The sequence below is a fragment of the Propithecus coquereli genome, unplaced genomic scaffold, assembly GCF_000956105.1.
Source record: "Propithecus coquereli isolate 6110/MARCELLA unplaced genomic scaffold, Pcoq_1.0 Scaffold32, whole genome shotgun sequence".
In the NCBI taxonomy this organism is placed as follows: Eukaryota; Metazoa; Chordata; class Mammalia; order Primates; family Indriidae; genus Propithecus; species Propithecus coquereli.
Genome location: NW_012148841.1, coordinates 9,936,923 through 9,950,932, shown reverse-complemented (window position 1 = coordinate 9,950,932; position 14,010 = coordinate 9,936,923).

Here is a 14,010-nt window from a genome sequence, read left to right as displayed (position 1 = left end):
TAGGTGCCTAACTTTAGTGGGTGCCTCACTCCAAGTTGCAAGACTACCCTTTGTCATAAAAGTATGAGAAGTTTATTTTTCCTTTGGATAAAGCCAATTAGCTAACACAATTGCCACAGCAATTACTAGTTGAATCTGAGAAGAATTTGTCATTCAGTTCATCTGACAAATGATTCTGATATGTTTTCATACTTGAGGACTATTTATTATTTATCTTAAGAACATGTATGTAGTAGGTTTTATCTGCTTGGCTATAGATAAGTATGAAATTTCTTTCTGTCTTTGCAGTCTCTTAGCAGATTGCCTGTAATGTGCATCACATTCTGGTTTAATGCTTATTCAATAATAAAACTGTTTCCTTTCTCTTCTACCTTTACGGATATGTTTTCTGGGTTGGCAAGAGATTTTGTTTTTCATTACATTTCCAATACTTACTAGCTGTGAACTAGCAAGCTACTTAAAATTTCTACCTTATTTTCTTCATGTGAAAAATCAGGAGTAGTAAAAACTCACACATTTCTTTAGAGATATATATAAATTACATCATTAAAGGAGAATATTTGCACATTGAAAGTGTTTCATAATTATTAAGTGTTGTTTTTATTATAACAGCATGATACAATTCCTGGTAATATAAGAAATCATCTTTATCCACTTTAATGTTCACCAGTTTATTATATGTTCTTCCTTAACAAAGCTCTGCCTGTTTCTCTACCTCTATATTTCAAGTGCCTGTTAATAAACATTAATAAATATTTGTTTACTGAGTGGCTAAATAAACTTGAAGAACCAAATGAGAAGACGACAACATAATTAAAAGAGAGCCATGTCCTCTTTTTTCTTCTTTGCAACCTGTTAGAGCCCAAGAAAGTATCTATATCTATATATATGAAAGTATGCCTTAGTGATCATGTATTTTTAGAAAAAATCCTTACAGTTTTAATAGCTTATAGGTATGTCCTTAGTTCATCAATAATAGAAATATATTTGGTATATTTGATTTCAAAATAAGAAAAGTTGTAATATATTTCAAAAAATAATTAGAGCAGAAGAACGGGATCCATTTGTACTCACCATCAAATTGGTATTAACTAATCAACACATAAATGCACATATCAGTACAACATCTATTGGATGCTAGGGAAGGGGGAGGGCGGCAGGAGGGCGGGGAGGAGGGAGGAGGGGACGGGTATTTGTATACACAAGGAGTGCCATGTGCACTACCCGAAGGATGGACATATTTGAAACACGGACTTGGTGGGGGGAACCAAGGGCAACACACATAACCTAAACATCTGTACCCCCATAATATGCTGAAATAAAAAATAATAATAATAATAATTTTTAAAGATTTTTCACTGCTTAAAAAATGTTTCATTTATCTGGAAGATCCACATATATGGGACACTACCTTATTTCAAATAAAAACAGATAAACTGGGTGTTAGGTGTTTTATCTTCATGCCCTTCACCCTCAATTACAGGCATATACATATATATAACTGTGCTTATATACATACATGTATAGATGCCTGTTAGTAATCATTTTGATTTTTAAATTCAAGAAATTTGGGTTTGAATGTACAAAGCAGAATAAAGTTAAAATTCTACTCACATTATAGTGATATAATCTTTACAGTTTAATGAAAATGCAAATAAGCTGGCAACTTAGATGAATAATACATGTCTTTATATACTGTATGCACTAAAAAAGTCCCTCAGATAAATGAGTTATAAATTTCAGCTCAATTTCAGCATTTGATGATACTGTGTGTACTTTACAGGATATAAAAATTGGTTATTGTTTCATATCAGTTAAAAGGCACCATTTATAAACAAAATATTAACATAAAATAATTATTAGTAGTAGCTGTTTCAGAAAGCTTGACATATTTATTGTGCTATTCACATAAGAGAATTTTGACATAGTCATCACTGCTGGGGTAGAAACCCAAGTACACCCAACTCCTATTTGTCTTCAAATGTGAATGTTCTCCCCTGTCACATTCACATGTCGAAGGTTTTAATTTTTGAATTTTTACTTTTACTCTACAGAAAAAAAGAGGAAGAGAGGTAGAAAGTGAATAAATAACTTTTAAAAACATAACTTTGAAAAATTTCTTGACTTAAATCTTATAATTAGCCTGTGCTTTCATACAAGCTTTGAGGATTTATGATATTACAATTGGCAGAGAGATATGGGAATTTTAATTTCTTGTTCCTTTTCCTTTATAGGAACTATCTTAGTTAAGGGAAGTCAATGTCCACGTTGTTTTAGATTGAAGACACATATTAAATCTCCTTAACCATTCCTTGTTCAATATAACTTCTAGATGTTCTATAAGATGATTTAACCTTAAAGCAGGATATAAATGCCTCTTACAGTAGTGCCTATGGCCAAAAGTAACTATTGTTTTTAATCTTATGCCCAGATCATGATATGCTAAACATGTTTCATGTCACCTGCCTGGTCATAACTACTTCAAGAGGAAGTATGCAATGCACATTCCTTGCTGAAAGATGTGGCCTTTGTGGTCATATATTTTACTACAAGGACCTACCTGCAAGCCCTACCACAGCTAATTGGGCTAGGGGCTTCATCCCTTCCAAAAAGGCCTGGATGAAAAAAATGAGCTAGCCTTATCAGATTCACTCTCATTAATCTAAACTAAGAGAAAACAAACCAGCTGATTAGTAATGGGTATCAGAGGTAAGAGAGTATCTCGAAGGTAGGGTGAGGGCCATGGTAAGCCAAAGCCATGTACACACTGAAGACATAAGAGAACAAAAACTGTAAGGAAGCAGAGGAAGAAAATAAATTCAGAAGAAGAGCTCATGTGGCATATACTGCAGTCATGTCCCTGGCGGGGTGCCACAGTTGAGACTGCTTTGGCTGAGTCCCTAGCACAGATCAGAGTTCAGCAGTATTATCCAGTCTAGGTCTCATTAGGGTTTATTTCACAGCCTTCTCTTGAATTTCTATTATTTTCCACTTTCATCCTTACAATAAATAACACTTGGTTAAACTTAGCTTAATTACTCTCATCTCCTGGAACAACAACAAAAAAATATCTAAGTAAGACACATGGTCGATGTAACATTTTAGCTCTAAGTAAAATGCAACTCTCCAAGCAAATGTAGTACTTTAAAAAGTCTTCATTTGAAACTTACCATTGTCCAATTTATATAATCCCAGGTGGTATATTTGAATCACAGAATTTTAGGTCTAAAAGTAACACTAGACATCATCTATTTTAATGTTGCCATTTTAAAAGACAAAGATGTAGAATCCCAAATATATTTTGTGACTTACCTAAGTTTAGAGTGCTCTAAATCAATTTAGCAGATAGTTGAGTTCTAATATTGGGTATTGAGTTCTAATACCCAATAGGAAGGTAGGAAGAGAGGAGAGAAAGAGAGGGAGGACAGACAGAAACAGAAAGGGAAAAAGGGAACATGTGGGACAGACCATGTAAATGAGATTTTTTTTAAAAATCACTTAAGAGATTTATCTTAGTGTCTACCCAAAAGTTAATTTTGGTATTTCTTCACTACCAATAGGAAACTATTTAGAGAAAATAGCCACTCTGATTCAAGAAACAACCAGGATTTTACATAGAGTGTCAATATCATCATGAAAGAAGCACCAATTTTTTTTAAAGAATATTGGCTTTCTTGAAAAACCTTGGAGGAAAGAAAGTGTTGAAACTAGACATTAGTAAAATTGTGAACCTCCTAAGAAGTCCAGGTACATATGAAATATTTTTGCAATGAAATATTCATATTATCATATGTATACATAGTTAAAATAGGTGGCTATGAAGATGAAATCAATTTAAAGAACTTATCATAGTTCCTAACTCATAGGAAAAGCTTAATATTATACATGTCTTAGTTCATTTTGTGCTGTTGCAACAGAATACAGATTGGATAATCTATAATGAAAAGAAATCTGTTTCTTATGGTTCTGGAGGCCAAGATGTCCATGACTGAAGGGTTGGCATCTGGTGAGGGCCTTCAAGCTGTGTCATCTCATGGCCAAAGGCAGATGGACAAGAGAATACATATAAGAAGGGAAAGGAAAGGGGGATGAATTCATTTTTTTTTAATAAGGATCTCACTCTGATGGTTAATCCATGACTGAATTACCTCTTAAACATTTCACCTCTAAACACTGCTACATTGGGGATTAAGTTTCCAGCACATGAACTTTGGCGGACACATTCAAACCATACCGCCATGTCAGTTTCCAAAAATAATTTATATTCACATATATATATAGTTAAATTTTGTCATAAGGATATATGTGAGACTAAATATGTAATTCTTTATTTTTTCTTATCATTAATGCTAAGGAGGGTTTTGTAGAGTGTACTTGAGGAGGGTGGGAATGATAAACACCAGAGAAGATTTTTAGCAGAAGTAATGTAATAAATTGTGGGTTTCTATTTACTACATTATTGTCAGAGGAGAATTTATATGTCAGGGAAAAGTTAAGGTACTTTAATGCAGAAGGCTGGGGAACAATAAGAAAGGATGGGAAGGCTCAAACTGAAGATGACATTCATAAATTAAGGGTTGGGCCAGGGAAGATTTTGATGATCCAACATGTAAATCTAATTGTGAAGTCAATTTATCTAGCTTCTTGGTCCATTCCTATTTGTTATTTATGCTTTTAATTTTGGCTTAGACAGTGGCCATAAGTTTACTAAAGAAATAAATATAAGATTCTCTCTGGGTTTGCCTTAAGGAATCAAACTGATTTCATACATCTTTTCCTTTTCCTTGAACCGGATTAGACCTTTTGAAGATATAAATATAACTTAACTGTGGAATGGTAAAAAGACTATTGAAGACTTAATGTGATTAGTTTTATCTTCAAAACAGTTCTTTCCTTCCGAGTTAAAAATGACTTATTTTTGGAGTTTGGTGAAGAAAAGAAAATATTTTCTCTAAGCACAAAAATGCTAACTAGTAACAGTTTTTAAGGATTATATGGAAATCCTGGAGAGCAATAATCAGAAGAGAGTATGCAGAGCAATAGCTACTTGAAATTGAGCTTTAAAAAATAAACTGAAGAGTTCATTTTTCCCACTCTCAAAGACATACACATTTCCTCAGACCACCATAAGCAAAACTGACAGTGGCTGACCAATCGGGCTACAAAATAAGCCTTGTTATTTTAAAGATCTTAAAAACTTTCATAAAATAATAGAAATATATAATTAAAAACCTTATTTTTCTTCAAAGCAAGAAATAAGGTACTACTATATTTTTGAAAGCTATACTTGTTAAGTCTTTAATTTAGAATTGATATTTTAAATTTACTTTAGACACTAAATTTATTTTTATAACATTAACAAAACTCTTGTGAGATACTAGAGAACCCATAGAAGCTATTAAGTGCAAGTATTTTGAGAGTAGAAATGTAGACTAGAGCACACTATCAAAACTATAAATATGAAATTAAGTGTATTTGATATTTGACCAGCATTTTAAACATTTGTGTTATTTAATTATAAGTCACATGATCAAGCCATCCTTCGTGTTGATATGTTACCTGACCAATGGACAGAATTTCAGGAAATTTCCAAAAAGGTTTTTGAAATTCCATTTGGCCATCCCCACTTTTTTATATTTGTTCAATAGACGGTTTTATTTGTGTGTAAAAGGAAAGTGTCAGGTTTTATTTAGGGAAACGTATACATAATTTTACCTACTTTTATTAACTTTTTAAGTAAGTATTATAAATTTCTCTTTGTATGTTAGAAATAGCAACATATAGAAATAAATCACTATATCAAGATCATAAAACTAGAAAATAGCAAAACTCTGATTTTTCCCATCCAAAGTCCATATCCTTTACACAAAGAGTCTTTCTGAATAATCTTCCCTTCCTTTTTTTAGGAGAAAATTAGAGTTTTCAGTGATACGTTGTAGAGTGGGGAGACCTCCAGAATGTTTTCTGAAATAGAAGAACTCATTCCCATATGTCTTTCCTTGCAAGTGTGGGAAATTATTTCTGATGTTTCTGTAATGTAGTTCTCCACCTCACTCTCGTGTCAATGTTGGAGAGTTTTATGAATAAAGACCGAAGCAGGAACAAAACTACAGTTTAGCTTTCCTTAAAGAATCATGCTTGCCTGATTGGCCCTCCTTTGTGCATGCACGCACACACCCAAGACACACACACACACACACACACACACACACACACACACACATCACATATATCCCCTCAAATAATTTCTCTCAACATCTCAAAATCCTTTCATCTTGTTAAAAAAAAAAAAAAAGAAGGAAAATGTTTCCACCAAAGTATGCTTTGTTAATCACATAAAGTTCAACAATTGGCTAAAGGTTACAATTCTCCAGGGCATTACAGGATTTTCAATATTAGTATGAGGAAATATGACTGTAGCTTTAAACAATCAAATCCTTTTTCAAAGAAGAAATATTCTTATAAGTCTTTAAAAGGAAATAACACAATAGAAAGGAAGAGAAAAAAGAAAGGAAAAAACTTTACTTTTCAACCTGTCATAAATTTAGACACAAAAACCCTTACCAATGTATTACCAAGTTGAATCCAGCAATATAAAAATGAAACTATGTTTACACCAGGAATGCAAGGCTAATTTAATTTGGTACAATCAATCACTGTAATTTATCATATTAATTGAAGGAGGAAAAAATGGATGCAGAAATGGAATTCAATAAAGTTGAACTCCAATTTATGACATAAAATTGCAACAAACTACAAATGGAAGAAAACTCTCTTCAGATGGCTAAGGGTTTCAGCAAAACAAAACAAAAGTAGGCAAACAAAAAATCCCACAAAACTACAGTTATCATCTTACTTTATGGTCTAAAATTAAAACTTTTCCTCCTAATGTTAAGAGCAAAGCAAGAATGTCTACATTACATCTATTCAACATTATAACAGAAGTACCAGCCAGTTCATTAAGGTAGAAAAAATACTAAAAGGCATAATAATTAGAAATAAACCTGCCGTATGTTCACACAAAATAATTATGCATATGGAAACCCTTTGGAATCTTCCAAAAAATTTTATAACAAGTGGATTTAGTCAGGTTGCAGGAAAAAATGTTATATTATAAAAATTAATTATATTTCTCCATATTAGCAATAAACAATTAGAAAAATGCAATTAAAACTATACCATTTAAGGGCCAGGCGCGGTGGCTCACGCCTGTAATCCTAGCTCTCTGGGAGGCCGAGGCGGGCGGATTGTTTGAGCTCAGGAGTTCGAAACCAGCCTGAGCAAGAGCGATACCCCGTCTCTACTAAAATAGAAAGAAATTAATCGGACAACTAAAAATATATAGAAAAAATTAGCCGGGCATGGTGGCACATGCCTGTAGTCCCAGCTACTCGGGAGGCTGAGGCAGAAGGATCGCTTGAGCCCAGGAGTTTGAGGTTGCTGTGAGCTAGGCTGATGCCATGGAACTCTAGCCCGGACAACACAGTGAGACTCTGTCTCAAAAAAAAAAAAAAAAAAAAAAAAAAAACTATACCATTTAAAAGAGAACTAAAACATGTTATACACTTAGTATTAAATCTAACAAAGAATGTACCACACTTCATACTGAAAAGATAAAACATTTTGAGACAAATTTTAAAAGACTCAAATAAATGGAAAGATAATCAATGAAAAGACAATCATGTTCTGGAATTAGAAGATGTAATATTATTATTTTGTCTATTCTCCCCAAGTTGATCTATACATTTAACGAGATCTCTGTCAACATCCCAGGAGGGTTTTATGAAGAAATTTCAAATTGAGTGTAAAATACATATAGAAATGCAAAGATCTAGAAGAGTCAAAATTAACTTGAAAATGAATAAAAAATGTACAGGATTTACATGCCCTCATGTCAAAAATTACCTGTTTTTGTTCTAAAGCCAGGAATCAAAGACAGTGAAATAGTCACATAATGAGGACAATAAAATAAAATCAATAAAACATAATAAAAAATCCATAAATAGGACATATATGGTCAGTTGATATTTTTTAGTTTTGTTTATTTATTTATTCATTTAAGAAATGGGATTTCGTTACGTTGCCCAGGCTGGAGTGCAGTGACTATTTACAGGAACAGCTATAGCACACTACAGCCCCAAATTCCTGGGCTCAATCAATCCTCTTGTCTCAGCCTCCCATATAGCTAGGACTACAGGTTTTCACTACCATACTTGGCCAGCTGATATTTTGATCAAAGTGTCAAGTCAATTCAACCAGAAAAGATAAGTTCTTTTTTTTAACAAATGGTGTTGGAAACACCAGATATATATTGCAAAAACAACACAAAACACAAAACAAAGTAAAAAAACAAGAAACTGATCCCTTCATACCACCCCCTGCAAAAAAATTACATCCGAGATGGATATCATGTACCTACACATAACACTCAGAATCATACAGCCAGTTAAAAGAAAACAAACTTTTTTTAGCTGTCGCTTGGACCAGAGGAATTTCTTCAACATGATACAAAAAAGCAGTATCGAAAAAAATGATAAATTGGACCTTACCGAATTTAAAATCTCTTCTCATTAAAATCAAATTTTGCTGATGATATGGAGCACCTGATACCTTATATATCATGGCTGAAAATGCAAAATGGTAAATCACTTTGGATAAGCGTTTGGCAATTTTTTATAAAATTCAAAGTTCACCTAATCTCAAAGCCATCAATTCCACTTATTAGTGTTTACTCAAGAGAATTGAAAACAGGTATCTACCAAAGACCTGAACAGCAACACTCATAGTAATCTTATTTACAACAGCAATAAACTAGGAACAACTTAAATATTAACAAAAGAATGGATCAACTATGATATATTGCTACAACAGAATAAAACTCAGCAATTAAAAGGAATATATTATTCACACATGCAACAACAGAGATACACCAGAAAATGTGATATTGAAAGAAAGAAGCTTTACACATATAACATCTAGGGCATGAGTCCATTAATATGAAGTAAAAAAAAAAATGGAGCTAAAACTAATCTATGATGGGATAAATTAGAAAGTGTTTAACTCTGGTGGGCGCAGGGGGATTGAGTGGAAAGGAACATAAGGGAACTGTCAGTGGTGATGTAAACATGGTAGTTACATGGGTATATACGCTTGTCAAAACTCTGTCAAAAGTGTACATTTAAAATTTTTTGATGAGATTATACCTAAAATCTAGAATATTGCACAGAAAAGATACATTTTTTTCTTTTTACTCAGAAAATACAACAAAATAATTTAAAAATGGTAATATGTCTTAATTTTCCTTCATCTATTCCTTTATCCAAGACATTTGTTTTGCATCTACCGTGTTCTAGGCACTGTTCTAGATGCTGTGAATATGATAATGCTGCTTCGATATGGAACTTTGGAGTGTACAATCAAGTGGACAAAACAGCAAAAATATATACAAATAAACGTTTACTATATAGAGTGGTAATAAATATTATGAAGAAAAATAAAGCAAAAAGTGAGACATAATGTGCCAATATATATGTTTGAGGATTTCGTTATTATAAACGAGATAGTCAGGAAAATGCTTTCTGGTAATGTAACATTTTAGCAAATATCTAAAGATATTGAGGGATGGAACCATGGAGATATGCAGGGAAATGCATTTTAGGCAGAGAGCCAGAGGGAAGAGTAAACTCAAAGCCCCAGACATGTGCACGCTCTTGTGCTTCGACAATATTAGGAAAGTTAGTGTGCATGTCATTAATATTAATAGGGAAAGAAAGGAACTGTAACTGAGTCCTGAGGCTCCAGTGCTTAGAGGTTCAAGATTTGAATGGAAACAAGCAAAGGAAAGAAAGGTGGAGCAACCAGAGACAGAAGAAAGGAATCAAGATAATGGTGAAGTGAAACATACAGGCGAATGAAATGGTTTATCTATAGGAGCCACCCCTTATCCACAGGGGATATGTTCCAAGACCCCCAATGGATGCGTGGAACCACGGATGGTACTGAATCTTATAAATAGTATTAATATATTTTCTCCTATGTATACATAACTATGATAAAGTTTAATTTATAAATTAGGCACAGTAAGGGATTAACAATAATAACTAAGATTAAAATAGAACAATTATAACAATCTAGTGTAATAAAAGTTATGTGACTATGGACTCTCTTTCAAAATATTTTACTATACTGTACTGTGAGTAACTGAAACCACAAAAAGAGAAACCACCGATAAGGAGGAACTACTATATTGTTTCAACTGTTATTGACAATGAGAAAAATGAATTATAACTTCATGGAACAGGTTTAGCCTTATTATTACATGATGAAACCTCAAATTCAAATGTGACTTCAAAGACTGTAGATCCAGTTCTCAAGTACTCTCTGTGACTCACTTGCCCATGGATCAAACTCATGTATTAAAGGAGGGGTTCTCAACCTCTGACAGAAGTTAAAATGCCTGGGATATTTAAAAAAGAAAACACTAGGTTTCAGCCACAGGAATTTGAATTTAATTATTTTGAGATGGGGTTGAGCTTTGTTTTTGTTTTTTTTCCAATCTTTTTTTCTTCTCAGAGAAACACTTTTCAAATATATACAAGGTACTACCACAGGAGAAAGGAAAAAGATCTATTTGAAAGAATAATCATTGTTTATGGGTAAAAGGAAGTGTCAGGAAAAATTTTAAGAGATTAAAATGGGTAAAAAACATCAATGAGTTGCCTGTGTTTGTCACACTTGGGTGGTATCTGCTTCTGAAAGGGCTTGCACCTTCACTTTTTGAGCTATTTTCCATTCTGTAAGTTGTAGAAAGCTGAGAATAATGCAAATAATTCTTGCTCATAGAAATGAAAATAAATTTTTCAGGTGGAATATGCAGCCAAGATTGAGATCACTAATTTATCTAAATTCCGTGATGGGAATTCATTAACTCTCGAGACAATGTATTGTATTTTCATACTTCTAGGATAAGTTACATCAAATTTCTTAAAAACTTCTCTCCTTGAAACGCAGATAAATTCCTTTAGACATCGATGACTTGATATGGATCAGACTGCCCCCATACTTCAGATTGCTCTTTTCTAGAACTACCTTCAATGATTAGTGTCTGTCATAAAGTGAAATCAATTAAGAATCTAATATAATCATAACAGGAAAAATATAGCAGGGTCCAGAATTAGACTATTGCCAGATGTATGGTCTGATTAAGGTTTCTGTTATGAATACAGAGGTCTGTGAATGTTATCTATTTGTGTCTTAGCTGACTTTTTTATGTTTAACTTTGTCAGGAATATCATACTAGTGATATTTTTGATCTAGTACCAACCAGAACCTCTAGAGATTTTTCACACCTTATGAAGAAGCTCTGTCTCCTGTGTCACTCTTCTTTACTACGGTTTTGGTGCCAGTTATAGAACTTTCGACAGGACCTCCTCTGTCTTAGTTCACTTGTGCTGTTATAACAGAATACCTGAGCCTGGGTAATTTATAAAGAACAGAAATTTATTTCTTGCAGTTTTAGAGGTGGGAAAGGCCAAGAACAAGGCACTGCATCTGATGGGGGCCTTCTTGCTGTGTTCTCACATGGATAAGGACAGAGGGAAAGAGACAGCCAAAGAGAAGCCTCTTTTAACAGAGATTTCATTCCATTTATAATGGAGAATCCTGGATCCCTCATGCCCTAACCCTTCTTTAAGGCTCCATCTCTTGATACCGTCACATTGGAAACACCTGAATTTTGAAGGGGACACATTCAAACCATAATAACCCATACATTTCATATTGTTGACTTTAAATCATCATTAGAAATAGAAATAAATATAGATTGCATTTCCTTGCCTATTAAGTGGTTTCACATGTATTACCTCATTTGAACTTCATGACAACACTGCTCATGCACTAATTGCTTATATGAAGTCTATATTATTTCATCTTTTCCTCATTATTTCTCTTATTCTCTATAGAACATTTGAATATTCTTTAGTAATCTTGCAAATATACATAGATATTTTACTTGATTTATAAGATATTATCTGCAGAATGTATATTTCCATTATATATTGCCAATGAAAAGATCAAGATAAAGAACATGGATCATAGTAAAATTCCATAGAGTGCAGTGTGTGCATGAATATGTATATAAGCCAGTATAAAAAGAATAAAACATAATCTATATGTATAACTGTCAAAAATAGCCATGTGTAGAAAGAAGAAATTTTACTTTCTATTTTTGTATTTCTATGATGTTCTTAGGCTTTAAAAAAAAAATCAGCAAAAAGTATAAGAAAGACAATGGCAAAAAGGAAGGGTAAGGTAGGGCCAACGTATTCATAAACTACAGTAGGTACAGTACCTAGGGCCTATGATATTTTTATGGATGAAAATATTTTAATTTCTTTGAAAATCAGAAGAAAAATGAACTTTCAGATAAAAGAAAATATTCTAGGGCAGAATATTAATATATTCATCTTTATAAAAATTAAATTTTAAAATACAGATTTTAAATTATATTTCTTTATTTTTTTATGGGGGAAGGGACTCACAAAAGTCATAATTCATCCCTGGTTATGGGCTACCCTTGCAATGGGAAACCACCTTGATTCTATTGCCTGTCACATACACTATCAGGCAATCTATCCTAGAATTCACAGGACAGAAAGCCTCAAAAATAAACTAGAAATGCTCAAATTACATTGTATTTTGAATCAATTTAAAACATACAACAAAGCAATGTAGGTTACAATCATGGCAGTGTGCAAGCAGGATAGAAGGACCACACTATCTCACTCTTTCCCTCCTTCCCTTCTCTAACTCCATCTCACTCTGTTTAGTATCAGCCTTCCCTGCTATAATATCATATGGTTATGAGGAACAGAGTTGAATGTAGGCAAGGTGGCTCAATAGAAGGAAGATGCCAGTAACCAATGTACATGCTTATTTTATGGAAGAGATGCAGATCCAAAATTCCTCAACAGTAGCTATAGCTCCTACAACTCGCTATGCAATAAGCTGTGGCTTGTTTCTATACATCTCAGATAGAGAATACATGGGGCTAGATGGGTGGCACCAATGGGTGTCTTACTTGAGGATAATATAACTGTCATAAAAATGTGAATGTTTCTCAAATATTTCACACTTGTTAATTCTATCCCCTCTTACCCCCTCTTGTCTGTGTCAGCATACAAAATCTACTCACTTTATCTGTACCTAACATGTTTCTGAAGCTTCTTGATTACCTGCTATTCTTCATTTCACTAACTTATTGTTTTATTTTTCTTGTTCTCTATAAAACAATGGACTATACTTAAATAATATTGCAAGAACACCATACACTAATCTGATTTAATCCCAATAAAATTAAATAACAACATAAAAATGTAATTGAAAGGACAATAAATGTAACCATTTTGACAAATTAGAAGTGTTTAAACATGAATTTTTAATGATCAAAGCAAACAAAACAACAAAAATCTTCAGCCACTTTTAGATGATGTGAGTGTACTAACAGTATTTTGAAAGCTGGTAAATAAAAGTAAAGAATCTAGTATTTATCTTTCTTTAATATAAAAATTATTCCTAATGATAACTCAATTGCTGATGAGGAAAGTTCCTTTTTGTAGAAGCATCACAGATAATAAGGATTATTAAATTAAACTGTGACCTTTTTGTAACCTCTAATGAAGTGATGGATGTTGGCAATAATCATCAATGGCTACTCACATCAGAGAGAGAGAGAGAGATTGTTTCCCTCCAGATATAACTATGAGACACTATCCATAAAGTGGTTTTTTCAAAAGCTTAAACTTGATTCTGATCAAACTTCTAGATCTACCTCAAAATTTATAACAAAGAAACAGGGAACAGAGAGAAACACATTAATAAGTACTTGGAATGAAATCAGCAAAATCTAGCCTGAAAATTTCTAAGGACATATCTATCACCTGGTTTCTTCAATAAAAAGATATGGAGGAAGAATATCTTTTAAAAGAGACTTAAGAAACAAACCAAGCATTC